General features: G+C 40.7%; 1 protein-coding gene across 9 annotated transcripts in view; it reads left to right on the top strand.

Annotated features, from left to right (window-relative positions):
• Window positions 1-3,684: 3,684 nt before the first annotated feature.
• Window positions 3,685-15,329, top strand: part of HERC1 (HECT and RLD domain containing E3 ubiquitin protein ligase family member 1) — a 203,187-nt gene continuing 191,542 nt past the window's right edge. For 8 of the 9 annotated variants that reach the window (XM_046651305.1, XM_046651293.1, XM_046651268.1 and 5 more), the window contains exon 1: window positions 3,685-3,818. The gene's annotated coding sequence lies outside the window, so the exon portion shown is untranslated. Of the gene's footprint in view, window positions 3,824-15,329 lie in introns of all 9 variants that reach the window. The other variant, XM_046651262.1, reaches the window with a different exon arrangement.

The raw sequence follows: 15,329 nt of genomic DNA, 5'->3' as shown, positions 1-15,329 counted from the left end.
ACATTCTGGAAATGCTTCTGGGCTTCTGATGTGCAATAATGCTTGGATCAGAAAGACTGACTGAAGGGAACTATTGGGGACCAAGTAGGTGAGGTGTAATGCATTCTGTTTTTTGGGTGTTTAAACACAAGCTGTAAGAACAAAATGTTTCTAATTAAGATATCACCAATTTTTCCCTCTATTAATTCCATCTTTCTTCAAAGCTAATGGGTCTATATAATGACTCCACATCAAAGACACTTTTCTAATGGTTTAGGAGATATATGAGTTTGATTAGAACAAAGCAGAATTCACAACCCACAACAGAGCAATTTGTTGAAGTTATTTTGGAGTTGATTTGTGAATCACTGTTCATGAAATGAGCTGGATCCTCATTATGTGTGTCATCCTCCTAAACCTCCTTCTCCAAGAAGCATTTCCGCTCTTTGTCCTTCCTTTCACTGGATCCTTCCTCTCATACCCTTGTCACTTGCACTCTCTTCACATGGTGTTATAATTATCTATTTTCTTTTCTGCATCCTCCAGTTAGACAATAAGCTCCTTGAGAGCAGATAGTAAAGCTTGCTCAACTTAGTATAATCAGTTCCTGGTTTATGGTAGGCATTCAACAAAGACCTGTTAAAAGAATGAATAAAAATAATGTCTTACATTTATATAGTGGTTTAGGTTACAAAATACTTTCCTCTGTTATTTGACTCCCATGATACTGTGAGGCAAGCAGGAAATCCATTACCACCCCTATTTACAGATGTGAGAAGAGGTTCAGAAAGGCTTTGTAACCTGAGGGCAAAGAGGCTGCAACTTCCGGAGACACCGGAACTCCTGACTGTAGATTCCTGCTCTAGAGCCCTTTTCTGAACAATGGAGCTGTTTATTTCCTGAGCCAAGTGCCAAAGGCAAAGCGAACATTCCCCTAATCCTTTAAACCTTCTCCCTGTTCTGCATCCACACTTCACTCCTCTCTTGGATCCTTTCACTTCTGACTTAAACGTAGTTTTTATTTAGGAGCCATATATTTCCTACGTGCAGATGAAAGATGAAAAATATATACTCTTCTGTTGATTCTCCAGTTCCTCTGCCTGGGACCTCCTGGGTGAGGTATAGGATTGTGGAGTATGTGGCATGAGATAGGGGTGATGTGTGTGTGTGTGTGTGGGGAAAGACATAGCTGAATGGTGAAGCCAGAGTATGCTGCTCAGAGGACTATCAGGGCAAAGGCCTGCGATGCTGAGGCCTTGGCCTTGAGTTCCCTCTGTTCCCCACCCTGCCATCTCCAACATTTTTCTCTAGAGAAAATCTGGATAAATTGAACTAGTAGAGTTGGGAGAAAGATGATGACAACAAGACTCCAGAAGATGTTGATTTAAGTATTAAAGAGTGTTTAGGGAAGGGGTGGAGTGATCAAGGTGAGGGTGGAAATTAGTTAGGACTTACTTGCTGACTTTAACTGTATTTGATAATTGTATGCAATTGGACTCAATTGTATTCAATTCTCCTTTCCACACAGCCCTGAGAGTGGAAGCTAAGGATAGGACAAAGGGGGGAATCTCTCAACTGGCCTTTATTTACTTTATTTATTTTTTTGAGGAAGATTAGCCCTGAGCTAACACCTGCCGCCAATCCTCCTCTTTTTGCTGAGGAAGACTGGCCCTGAGTTAACATCCATGCTCATCTTCCTATACCTTTTTATATGTGGGACACCTGCCACAGCATGGCTTGACAAGCGATGCGTACGTAGGTCCACACCCGAGATCCGAACCAGTGAACCCCAGGCCGCCAAAGCAGAACGTGCAAACTTAACTGTTGCCTTTAAAATAAGCAGTCTTGGGGCAGCCCAGTGGTGCAGCAGTTAAGTGCACATGTTCTGCTTCGGTGAGAAGGGGTTCACTGGTTAGGATCCCAGGTGTGGACATGGCACGGCTTGGTACACCATGCTGTGGTAGGCATCCCACGTATAAAGTAGAGGAAGATGGGCACAGATGTTAGCTCAGGGCCAGGCTTCCTCAGCAAAAAGAGGAGGATCGGCAGCAGATGTTAGCTCAGGGCTAATCTCCCGCCCCCAAAATAAAATAAGCAGTCTTTTTCTTGTTTTTCTTGAAAGAGAATGGGCAAAAGCAGTACAGTTTTACAAATCCAAGAGAAATGGAACGTCATGGAATGCTTGTGAGTGGCACAAATGCCTGCATCAGCAGCAAGTTAAAATGAGAATGACAAGGGAGATTGTTAGCCTTGTCTCAGCTTCACACCCAATACCAGATCATAAAGCACTAGTAACAATGATGTCACTCCATACCTACCTGCTCCTTCACATCCAGTTTACCAGAAATAGATACACATTTTATATGTATAAACTTACGTTACACACATAATAGGACTACCATTTAATGAGTAATTAATATGTGTCAGGAGCTTTATATATATTTTACTCTTCACAGGAACCCTGTGATAATAAGAACATTATAAGTGAACAGATAAGGAACTGAGGTCCAGAGAAGTCAAATAACTTGCCCATGGTCATACACCTGGTAAGTGGGATTCTGGAATTCTCACCTATGTCTGACACTGAAAACAAGCGAGTCAAATAACTCTTGGGCTAAACTGCCTCACAAATATCCAATTTGACCACGGGCAAGCACTCCCTTTTCTGCCTATACCATAATTTTTTACATTAATGACACAGACATCGCTTCTCTGTTGAGTATCCCTCTTATGTCCCCAATTAGATAGTGAACTTCTGGAGGGCAGAGACCGGCTCCATATCCTCAGTTAGTGACACATAATTGGTGCTCAGGAGAATATTTTCAACTAAGGACACCAGGAAGGTGGCTAGAAATACAGGAGTCCAGGAGCAAGAACAGATGCAGAAAGAAGACGGAAAGGACTATTCATTCAACAATTCAATGAGCACCTGCACCGGTATTAGGTGCTGGGGATACAGTGATGACCAAGCCAGTCAGGGTCCCTCCCCTCATGGGACTTCATTGCAGGGGTCGGGGTCATGATCAAGGATGTGTCACCCAAAGGACAATTTACCTCCGCGTTCCTCGGCGGAAAAGAAAACCGAGGAGTGGCAGCCCCCAGCATCTGCAGGGTTCTGGCAGTCCTGCAGCGCAAAGACATGAATAATAAGATGGAAGTAGGTCAAGTGAAACGCTTTCATGAGACTGAAGTCAACCGGCCAGAGGTCTTGGCCGGGCGGGACGGGAGATAAAAAGCGCAGAGCGCGGGGCGCGCGGCCGAGATAAAGGGGTGGGGCCGCCCCGCCCCTGCCGTCAGCTTCCACGCGTCGCCGCGTCCCGCAGCACTAGGACGCCGGGCGGTCTTCCCCGCTCACCACGAGGATACCGGGGGCCGCTGGCAGGCCCCCTACTCCTCACCGCCCTTTGTGAAACGCCCCCAATTGTGTCTCATAGGCAGAGGCCGGTCTCCGCGGGCGGACAGGGCTGTCCGGACTCTGCGAGGGCTGAAAGGTGAGGGCTGCGCGGGGACGGGGTGTCCCCAGAACCTAGGCTCCCGTCTCCCATTGAATCCCTTTCCCTCTTTCCCTCTGCCCACAACCCCGCCCCGGCGCTCCACCCTCAGCCCCTCTCGCCTCCCGCGCGGCGCTTGGGGGGCGGGGTGAGGGTTCCAGACTGCGCGAGAGTTCCGCCCAAATCCCGCGATACTCGCCTGCCGCCGCTGCCACCGCCTCTTACGTCGTTCCCTTTGACAAGTCGCCGCTGCTGCAGCAAAAATAAAGGACGCGGCCGCCGCAGCCGCTGCCGAGCCGGCTTCGGGTCGCTGGAGCCGCGTCCTAACCCTGCCAGCTCCGGAGCAGCGTACGGTAACCCCTCATCTTCTGCCCTCCTGGCCGCCTGTGCCGCGCCGGCGGGCAGGGCCGGCTGGGACCGTTCCCGGGCCGCTGTCGAGCGGGGCCGCCGGGGTCCCGGGTGGGCGGCGGGCGAGGCCTGTGGGAGCCCTCGGCGCGGTGCGGCCCTCCAGCCCCGGAGGCCTCCCGCTGCCCGAGCGCCTTCAGAGCCGCGTTCGAAGCCGAGCCGCTCGCCCCAGAGGGCGGAAGGACCCGCCCCTCCCGCCGCTCGCCGCACATGTCTCTCGGCCCTCCGGGTCGGATCTCGGACCTTCTCCCCCACCCCTTTTTCGCTAACGAGCGCCGCTGTCCTGGCCGGGGTCGGGCTGGGGGTGCGGCTGCCCGACTCTTTCGGGATCCGAGAGAGCCGTGACCCCGGTGCCCCCTGTTGCCGTCTGCCTTCTGAGGGGTGGAGGTTGGGACGAGGTGTCTTTCTCCTTTCCTCTGCCTTGGGCAGCTCATCATCTTAGTGAACCTTTCTCCAAATCTCCCACTTCGATAAAATAATTTATAAAGCCTCTGCTACCTGGAGGGGAGACGAGATGCATTGTTTAGCCTGTGGGATGAGATGAGGATGATGATGACAGGGAGCTGTCCCAGGGAAAATGATGAAACCTTTTCTGTGATGGGTGGCAGGTTCACGGGAGACACGGGGAGGACCGGAGCTGGTACCACCTCTCTCTGGAGGTTATATAAAAGGCATGCTCTCCATCCTAAATTGCTGTGAAACACGGGGACAGAATTTGCCTTAATTTTAAAATATTGTCTATAATACAGTAGAAAATATGGATAATCAGAATAATAGGAATACCAAATCTGAACAAACTAACTCATCCTTGTAATTCAATTTCTAGAGATAGCATGTCATGGTTAACATTTTAGTGTATTTCCTAACGCTTAATTTTTTCAAGTAGTATTTGGCTCATTGTTGATTGGGACTTCCCCATTCTATATATGTTCCAAAAATGATTTGTTTTATTTGAGTCACTTCTTTGGCCTGCTTGATTAAAACTGGTTACTTGTTCGTTATCACTGGCTGTACTCTGTCATTGCTATCTATTTCATTGGGCCGTCTTCCAAAATGATTGTTAGCTAAATGGTTTTAACAATCAAACATTAACAAATTACGTTCTGCTTGGATCCAGTACATATGTGTTTTTAGAATTCTGCCTGTGGTGGGTACTGAAAAGAAGCAGTACTTGTGGAAAACAGATAAGCTTTGTTTATTCATAGAAGAAACCTGGTTACCTTAAAGGTTTTATAAAATTAATTTCCATTGGTTATTTTTAGGTCAAAATCGTTATTTGATGTTGTTAGTGCTTTTTTGATTGGGATAGGGTGGATATGTGCCTTTGCTTGTCTGGGTTTCTATAGTGTGTGTTTATACAAGCAAAACTGAGTGTCTTAGGTGCCTGTGTGCATATATGTGCATATATATATACATGCATGTGTATTATGCACCTGTACACGTTTGCGTATCTTGGAAGTGAGTTAAAATGTATTGTTCTATTATTTGAGAAAATAGATCATTAGGTAGGGCAAAGGATAGTCTTGTAATATTTCCCCCGAATCACATGACAGAATTATATGGCAGAATGAGACATCTAGGGAGGTTGGAAATCTGGAGGCTTTTAAAAATAGGATAGATTGTCATCTGTCTGGAGTTGTCATCAGAATGGATTAAATGGTCTATTAAGGCCTCTTGTAATTCTAAACTTTTATGAATTTTGCTTTCCCTAAGGTTCTTATCGCTTTGCTTCTTAAATTTCTAGTCATGCTGTTTGCGTGTGACACTTACCCATTCATTTGCTGGTCATGTATTCCACTCTCAATGCACGCATCCTGGTGGTGCATAAAGGAGAAAGCAAATGTAAACTTGGCACTTAGTCTGCTTATTAATATAAACATCTCCTGAAAATCCTGTTTGATTAAAGGAATTTTGAAGACTGTATTGTTGATTGGGGCTAGGTTGGTTATTAGAGGATGCAAATAATAAATAGCAATACAGTTCTGATGTCCTAAGTGTTCCCTGCCCTCCCCAAATACTAAATTACTCCATCTTGATGTTTGAAATAAAAAAAAGGACTGGATACATTGAACAGCTGATCTTTTAAAATTTAGACTTTCAGAACTTAAAATAATAATAATGAGAACTTTATGGTTTGGAGTGTGGAGAGAAATTTGTGTTAGGATAAAAGCGAATTGACTTGTGAAAGAGAACTTGAATTTTATTTTATTATTATTATTTTTTTTGAGGAAGATTAGCCCTAAGCTAACATCTGCTGCCAATCCTCCTCTTTTTGCTGAGGAAGACTGGCCCTGAGCTAACATCCGTGCCCATCTTCCTCCACTTTATATGTGGGGCGCCTGCAGCAGCATGGCTTGCCAAGCAGTGCCGTGTCTGCACCCGGGATCTGAACCGATGATCCCCGGGCCGCCAAGGTGGAACATGTGAACTTAACTGCTGCGCCACCAGGCTGGCCCCAGAACTTGAATTTTGTAGTTGGACAACTTTGCAGTAATACGTAACAAACTTCCTATAATCTATTGAGGATAAAATTTTAATGTAAATAAACTTTGGCTTACCAGACAAATGAAATGCCTTGTATGGGCACATACTGCAGATTATCATGATGTTGAAAACATAAAACATTGATCACTTATTTAGAAAGAAGTTTGCAAAGTCAGTAAAGTCACAATACCTAGCAAATGTTTTTAACTAAAAAAAATATAAGGGAACATAGTGTAGATAATTTACTTTTTAGATGCCAGATCTGATTTTTATGATTTTAGTTTGTTCTGCTGTTACTTATTGGGCCCTCTAAATTAATGGGAATATTAAATTCCAGATGAGATCCCTGAGCAAGGAAATACGACAATTGCATAAGATGATTGATTAATGGATTTTATTTATTTATTTTGAAATAATGTTAAATTTACGGAAATGTTGCAAAGATAGTACAGAGAATTCCTGTATACTCTTCACACAGCATCCCCTAATGTTCGTGATTTATATAATCATAGCACAGTGATCAAAACTGGGAAATTGGTGTAATGCTATTAACTAAACTACAGACTTTATTTGAATTTCATCAAATTTTCCCCTAATGCCTTTTTTTTCTGTTCCAGGATCCCACATTGCATTTAGTTGTTGTATCTTCTTAGTCTCCTCCAATCTGTGACAGTTCCTCAGTTTTTCCTTGTTTTTCGTGACCTTGACACTTTTGATGAGTACTGGTCAGTTACTTTGTAAAATTTTTCTCATTTTGGGTTTGTCTAATGTTTTTCTCATGATTAGATTGAGGTTAAGTGTATTTGCAAGAAAACCACAAAAAGTGACGTGTCCTTCTCAGTGTATCATATTAGAGGGTACATGGCGTTGTTGTATCTTATTGCTAGTAATATTTTAATCTTGATTGCTTTGTTAAGGTAGTCTCTGCTGTATTGTCCCCTGTCAAGTTACTATTCTTCCTTTTGTAATTGATACATATCTTGGGGGAATGCTTTGAGACTATGCAGATATACTGTTTCTCCTCAAACTTTCTCTCACTGATCCATTGGTGGATCTTTTCTGCAACAGTTATTACTGTGGTATTTACCTCATGGTGATTTTGTATTCCCCTCATTCCTTTTACATTTATTATTGGAATTCTTCTGTAAGGAAAAGATGTCCCTTCCTCATTTATTTATTCAATCAATCATTATTTATATAAATATGATCTCATGGGTGTTTATTTTGTTCTATGGGTTATAATCCAATAGTATCGTTATTTTGTTGCTTAAATTGTTTCAACTTTGGCCATTAGGAGCTCTTTCAGATTGGCCTCCACCCTTTTTTGGGCACTTCCTTATATTCTGGCACCACAGGCTGTTCCATGCTCATCTTGTATCTTTCCTTGTGCCAGTCCTGGAATCAACTGCTTCTCTGAGCTCTGGTTCCTTTTATTGGAGAAAAGAATTTAAATCAAGATCTGGGTGCTAGGTGTGCTCATTGGGATGTCATTGCTCCTAGGCCCTCAGAGAACAGCGCTAGGAAATATATGTGTATATGCTAACCCACGCATGCAAGCAGGCATGCGTGCACACACTCACACACATCTATTTCTATGTATGTTAAAAACCGTGAGCTCATATTGATATCTTCTATTCCAGTCCAACACTACAAGGTTCATGCCAACCTTTCCCTTTTTTTTATTTGTACCTTTTTTTCTGACAGAGGGAAACCTAGCTCTCATTATCTGTAGTATACTAATTTATTCACTTTTAGAAGGCATATCAGGTAGAACCTGATTGCTAATCATACCCTTATGAGAAACGTATTTGCTCATTAGAGTGCAGTATTTGTGTCCCTTTTTTTTTGTCTTTAACCTTACAGTATCTAGTCAAAATACTGTTTTCCAAAGTTACTTAGGTTAGTTCTTTTCTTCCTCACTCCCTTTAGTGTGGTTATGTTATTCATTTGTAATGTAGTTAGGTTCTTTTCTTACTCTTTGTATTCCATTTTGGGTTCCTCCAATCTTGGTTGATTTTAATTATTTGTTTACTTATTTACTTTGGTATGTGAAACATTACTATTACTAAACATTACTACATAAAAAGATATACTCAGAGAAGTGTCACTCCTTATTCCTATTACCCCACTCGCATCCCCCCCAGTTTCCTCCACCTGTTTTCCATGCCTGTTGGTAACCAGTCTCTTCCGTTTCTGGTTTATCCTTCCATTATTACACAAATGAACAGATTGTGTATATTCCTTTCTTTTTTTTTCCTGGTTGTTTTTAATTGAGACACAGTTCACGTACCACAAAACTCACGCTTTTGAAGTGTACAGTTGAGTAGTTTTTAGTATATTCACAAGGTTGTACAACCATCACTGCTATCTAATTCAGGAACATTTTTCATCACCCCAAAAAGAAACCCTGTATGCATTGGCAATGACTCCTCATTCCTCCTTCCCCAGTCTCTGGTAACCAGTAATCTACTTTCTATTTGTATGAAATTTCCTTTTCTGGACTTTTCATGTAAATAGAAGCATATAATATGTGGACTTTTGTGTCTGGCTTCTTTCACTTAGCATAATTTTTTCAAGGTTCATCCATGTAGTGGCATGTATCAGTACTTCATGCCTTTTTATGGCTGAATGGTATTCCATTATATGATTATAGTGTCATATGTCATATAACGATGGGCATATGTTCTGAAAAATGCATCATTAGGTGATTTCATCCTTACAAGAACATCATGGAGTATACAAACCTAGATGGTATAGCCTACTATACACATAGGCCATATGGTACGAATCTTCACCATTGTATATGTGGTCCGTGGTTGACCGAAATGTTATGTGGTGCATGTCTGTCCCATGTTTTGTTCATTCATGCGACAATTGATGGACATTTGATTTTCCATTTTTTGGCTGTTAGGAATAATACTGCTGTGAACATTCCCGTACAAGTTGTTGTGTGGACAAATGTTTTCAGTTCCCTTGGGTATATACCTAGGAGTAGAATTGCTGGGTCATATGGTAACTCTGTGTTTACCTTCTTGAGGAACTGCCAAACCGTTTTCTTGTTCCCTTCTTTCTTATATGAAGAGTGGCTTATTATAGATACTCTTTTGCACTTTACTTTTTTTGCTTAACAGTATATCCTGGAAATCACTTCAAATCAGTTCATTCTTTTGATATTCTGCATTCTTTTTTTTACAGCTGTATAGTTCTCCACTCTGTGGATGTATCCTAATATTTTCAACCATTCTTCTATATATGGGCATTTAGGTTAGTTTCATATATTTTGCAGTATAAACAGTGTTGCAATATAAATGATCTGTGCATATGTATTTTTGTATTATTAGACGTATATCTTCAAGATATATTCCTGTAAGTGGGATTGCTGGGTCAAAAGTTAAGTGCGGGCTGGCCTGGTGGTGCAGTGGTTAAGTTCTCATGTTCCGCTTCGGCAGCCTGGGGTTCGCCGGTTCAGATCCCGGGTGCGGACATAGTATGGCTTGGCAAGCCATGCTGTGGTAGGCGTCCCACATTTAAAGTAGAGGAAGATGGGCATAGATGTTAGCTCAGGGCCAGTCTTCCTCAGCAAAAAGGAGGATTGGCAGCAGATGTTAGCTCAGGCCTAATCTTTCTTAAAAAAAAAAAAGTTAAGTGCATGTGTAGTTGTGTTAGGTATTACCAAGTTTCCCCCAAGAAGTGTTGTACTAATTTGCATTTCCACCAGTAATGTATGAGAGCACCTGTTTTCCCTACAGCCTCACCAACAGAATGTGGTGGTGTGCTTTTTAATTTTTTTTTTTTTGCCAGAGATGACTGATTTTAAAAAAGGCTCTGTAGTCATTTAGGTGACCAAACCTGTTGTGGAAGGGCACTTAATGCCTATGGTTGGCAGGTTCTTATAGCTTGAAAATGAAATAGATTGTCTACTAATATTGCACTGATACATGTAGGTTATTATGTGCAGGTGAAATCAATTGGAATGCAATTTCTGGTCTAGCCAGAGTTGCTCATTTGAAACCTTTTGCATTTAATGGAGTTGCTGCATTGATTCATAATACTTGTGCTCTGAAATACTTGTGTTTAACAGAGGGTAACTGAAATTGTAAGGAGAATATTTTTTCCTGTAGAGTATGTATAATGTAGTGTTATTGGTTCACATTGTATGCTGGATATTCTGAACGGTACACACAATACATATTGAAACCATAGTATGGTAGTTATTTGACCAGTAATGGCCGTATCTGGAACCTGTTATGTTTCTATAAGAAAGAAGGCCAATCTTAAGGAAGATGAAATCAAGAGTAAGTTCTGGATTAGGATAATCCTATCAGATTTTAGTGGTGCCAAGCTAACTAAGACAACATTGAAAAAGTCTCCATTTTACTAGGTAACGGTCTGCCCAGTGAGGCTGGAAATTTCGGTTCTTTCCCAGAAAGGGCACTGTTCCAGGTGCTTGGAACACATTAATGAAAAAACGAAGATTCTTGTACCGGAGAAGCTTACTTTCTAGTGGTCTTCTGATGAACTAATGTCTCAGGAAAACAGATGCTGAGTGCTGATTGTGAATGGAAGCAGTAGAGGTCTGGTGTGGTCTTAAGATAAAATCACCTTTGGTGCTATAAAACCCCCAAATAACACTTGATTTTACTGGTTACAAAGAGAATGCCATGAAAAGTCACAGGGTGGTTACTTAAGTTGTTCACCAATCTCTGTCTCATTTTAAATGATTCCTAGTAGTAGTAGTAGTGGTGGTGGTGGAATAGTAATAACAGAATAATAGTTTTTTTCTCAACTGGGGTTCCAAGAGAAAACTAAACCCCAATGCTCTAGGACATTTGGACATTCATTGTATGTAAAGAAATAACTTGTGTCCAGTGCATCTAGAATGACGTTAGTTATCTATCATTCTTGGGAGAATTGAGAAAAATATTCACTCCAATTTTCACTTCAAGATTTGTTGTTCAGATGAACCTCAGTTGAGAAAGGTCATGGTCATTGTAGTCAGTTAGATCTTTGTGTTTTTCCCCTAACTCTCCCACTTATTAGCAGCATGATGTTGCACAAGTCTTAATCTCTTAGCCTCAGTTTCCTGATCTATAAAGTGGGAATAATAATAGTTGCTTCCTCGTAGGTCTGATGTGAAGATTAAACAAAAAAGTCTTTCCCATCTACATTTATCCATTTCTGTGGCTTTAAAAACTATCTATTTGCTGATTGACATCCACGTTTATATCTTCAGGCCAGACCTCTTCCCTGAGGTCCAGAGTCATGGTTCATCTGCTTATTCCACATCTCAAATGGCTGTGTAATAGGCATCTCAAACTAAATTTGCACAGCACGGAAGGTGTGATTCCTTCCTCATCGTTTCCTCTGAATCTGCTCTTAGTAAATGGCAGGATCATTTAACTAGTCACTCAGGCCGAAAGCCTAGGTGTCATCTGTAATTCTTCTCTTTTCTTTATACCCTATAACCAGGCCGTCACCAAATCCTCTTGGCTCCATCTTTTGAATATATTTCTAATCTGATCACATATCGTCATCTCTGCCTTATTACTCTGGTCTAAACCACCATCATCTCCTGCTTAAATAATTACAATACTTTCTTAACTGATTTCCCTGCTTTCTCACTTGACCTCCTACAGTCTATTCTTCACTTCATAGCTAGAATGATCTTTTTAACGGTTAATCAGGCCACTCCTCTATTTAATACTTTAAAATTACTTCCTTTTTTCTATTTAATACTTTAAAATTACTTCCTTTTACAATTAAAATAATAGCCAAATTCGCAGCCATTGCCTACAAGGTCCTCTGTGATGCAGTTAGTCCTTGCTTACCTCTTTCTGTTCATTCCAATTCTGCTATACTGAACATCCCTATATTCTTTGGTCGTGCCATGTGCATTCCAGGGCTCAATGTTTGTTCTTGCTCTGCTGGGAGTGCTCTTCCTTCAGATCTCTGCACTGCTTGCTCCCTCACACCGTTGAGGTGCCTGCTTAAAGAGGGGTTCTCAGAGTCTCTCTCTTTAGAAAGATCTTCAGTGATCACACTATAGAAAATAGCGATCACCTCCCCCTCTTCTTTTTGTCTCTTTTGCTGTATTTTTTATAGCACTTATGCTTCCTGAAATTTAATGAGTTATTTGTCTATTTGTTTATTTTTCTTCCTTACTGAAAGTAAACTTCATGAGAGCAGGAATCTTATATGTCTTGTTCATTCCAGTGCCTAGAAAAGTCCCTGGCACATAGTAAGTCAGGGATGCAGCTCTAGGAAGTTGTCTTTGGAGTAAAATTGTCTTTAAATTAGATTAAATGATTTTACTTTTTTTAAGGTTTTAAGCCAAAGGAGAACTATTAAGCCAAAGGAGAACTATTTAGAAAGTATAAATAGTTTCTTAACTTTTAAGAAACAACGCTGTGAATTTTTTGCATTGGGTGCTCACATATGAAGTGTTAAGATTTAGGATTTATGACGTTATCAAGAGCATATAGTTGTGCATAGGATGTGCTAAGTAATATGTAAAAGATAAGCTTGGAGTTTAGCTCTTGTGCTTGTTGCAGTGTTTAACATACTCTATGGTTATCCTCTATTTATAATGGTAGTGATGTTAATAGTCATAATTTCTCTTGCTCTGGGAAGGTATTTTTTTTTTTCACTCTAAACTTGATTTAAAGTCTCTATTGATTTTGATTTTGGGGGGAATACACTGTTGTCCAAGCTGTTTTAAAATTTAATATAGTAGCATTTATAGATGCCCTTTTAATTTTTGCCTGTTTTAAGACCGTTCCTGTTAGTCACTGTACCATAAAATTGTCTGGAGAATTTTACGTGATAGAATTCAAGTAAGTAGCTTTGCTAACTGATAGTATTAGAAATATAGGATAAACTAATCTAGAACTGGGAAGATTATATTATCTATGTGTTAATATAATTTAAAAGTGTGTGGGGGCCAGTATCTTTATTATGTCATCATTGATCTTTCTTATAAAACCACGTATTCAGTCACGTATAATGAAATTTTGTCAATAATGTCACAGTTTCTGCTGTCTCAAAATTGCTCATTCTTTTGAAAGGAAGGAATGATGGGAAGATTTATGTGATTTAGTGAAGGTGGTGTGATGGAGTAGACAGCTGCACATAGAAAGGATAACGTTTATTGAGCATTTACCTTGCACCAGGCACTATTCTAAGCACTTTGATCTGTTATTTAAACCACATTCAATCTGGTGGTTCTGTTAATTATTTAAACCACGTTTAACCCATTTATTTTGTAGATAAGGCAAGTGAAGCACAGAGAGGTTAAATAATTTACCCGAGATCACAGTAAGTGGTGGAGCCTGGATTAGAATTCAGAAACAAAGGAGGGTGTTGGTGGAAACTGGGGGGGGGGGGGGGGGGGCGTGGGCAGAGCATGGAAATGGCAAGCCCCAGTGTGATGCTTTTGGCTGATCCAATCCAAGTATTGTCATGTGGGCAGGACCATTCTTCATAGGTGTTCAGGAACTCATGGTGACAATAAGACAAATTTTAGGTGCCCCATGTTGCTTTGACTTCTTAAAGAATATTTCTAATTCTGTTCTGTCACAGAGGGGGAATAAATGTCAGAAGAGAACAGTAATTCGTATAAGGATTGGACTTTGTCATAGCAAGGTGAATATTAGTGGATCTTTATGCCCTGAAATATGAAATTTTTCTTGGTAGACCTTGAAATCCAGTGATACTATGGAGCAAGTTTGGTCTGCAAACTGTCTAGAGGGCAAACAAGTAGTGAAATAATAATGATTTACATTTGTATATAGCTTTTTAGTTTACAAAGTCCTTTGGTAAACATTTTCTCAGTTGATCTTCATAACACCTATGTGAGGTAGGAAGGGTAGATATTCTGCCGTTTAACAAGCTCCCACAGAGGAGAGAGGTAGCTGCCCGAGGAATGAGCCCTTGAGTAACCGTAGTTGCTAGATCCTCTTTCATGAAGATTCTGTTCATAAAGGAAGTGGCTATTCTTTTGCAAAACTGCCAGAGATTGAGTGGTGGACTTCTGCAGTGGACTTCTGCATTGTGTGGTGTTAATGGATTTGATCTCTTAAATGAGTGAGTGGAAAGTTGCTTAATCTGAAAGCAGAAGATATTTGGCATGGTGAATAGGCAGAGATGCCCTGTTCTTAATGTTTGTTATACTGAAAGCCTAGATATTTTTAAGAAATATAATTTAGATTAAAACTGTAATTCTAATAGCAACATTGTTGTAATCTTTTTTAAACCAATATTTTAATTCTAAAACCTTTTACCAGTTAGGCTGCAATAATATTGATGCTGTTTTGATTATATTGTAGATTGGCATGGGGGGTGCTTTACTTTTTTGAAGTCAAAAAAGAAAGTTTGGTAGCTTCTGAAAAGGCTGATGTAACATATAGTAGTAGTGAAATACTGACAAAAGTTTAGTATGTTCCCTGTTTCCATTATTCACTTTGAGAATAGTTTGAATTGTTTGGGTTAATTTAAATTGGTCTGAGATATTAAGAGGGACTTTTCATAACTCTTAAGGTATGCTGTATAAGGGAATAAAGTCATGCAAATTCACAGAATCATGTCGCTTTAATTGACGATTGACAAAATGTGACTTTGTTTTTCAAAAATCTAAGAAATTGCTGAATATTTTGTGTTCTTAAATTCTTGTATCTTTCAGTTCTCAGTGTTATTTTCTTTTTCCATGGTGCTCTCTTGTAACTTCCTCTTTGTCACCACCCCCTCCCGCTTGGTCTGCCATCTGTTGGTTTGGCTCTTTATTTCAGAGTAGGAAGGCAGGAAAGGGTTTTTGTACACAGATAAAACGAGTCCTGTTTGGAGCTCAGTGAGCTGGAGTGCTTATGCAATAAGTCTGCTGATGATAAATTCCAGAAGTACCATAGGCCCATAGGACTAGAAAGATAGCGGTGACTCTGCAATATTGTCTGCAAGTTTTTTTTCTGTGACTGTTGC

Source organism: Equus quagga, chromosome 2 (genome assembly GCF_021613505.1).
Source record: "Equus quagga isolate Etosha38 chromosome 2, UCLA_HA_Equagga_1.0, whole genome shotgun sequence".
Classification (NCBI taxonomy): domain Eukaryota; kingdom Metazoa; phylum Chordata; class Mammalia; order Perissodactyla; family Equidae; genus Equus; species Equus quagga.
Note: the sequence above shows the minus strand (reverse complement) of the source record. Positions and strands in the feature narration are given on the sequence as shown.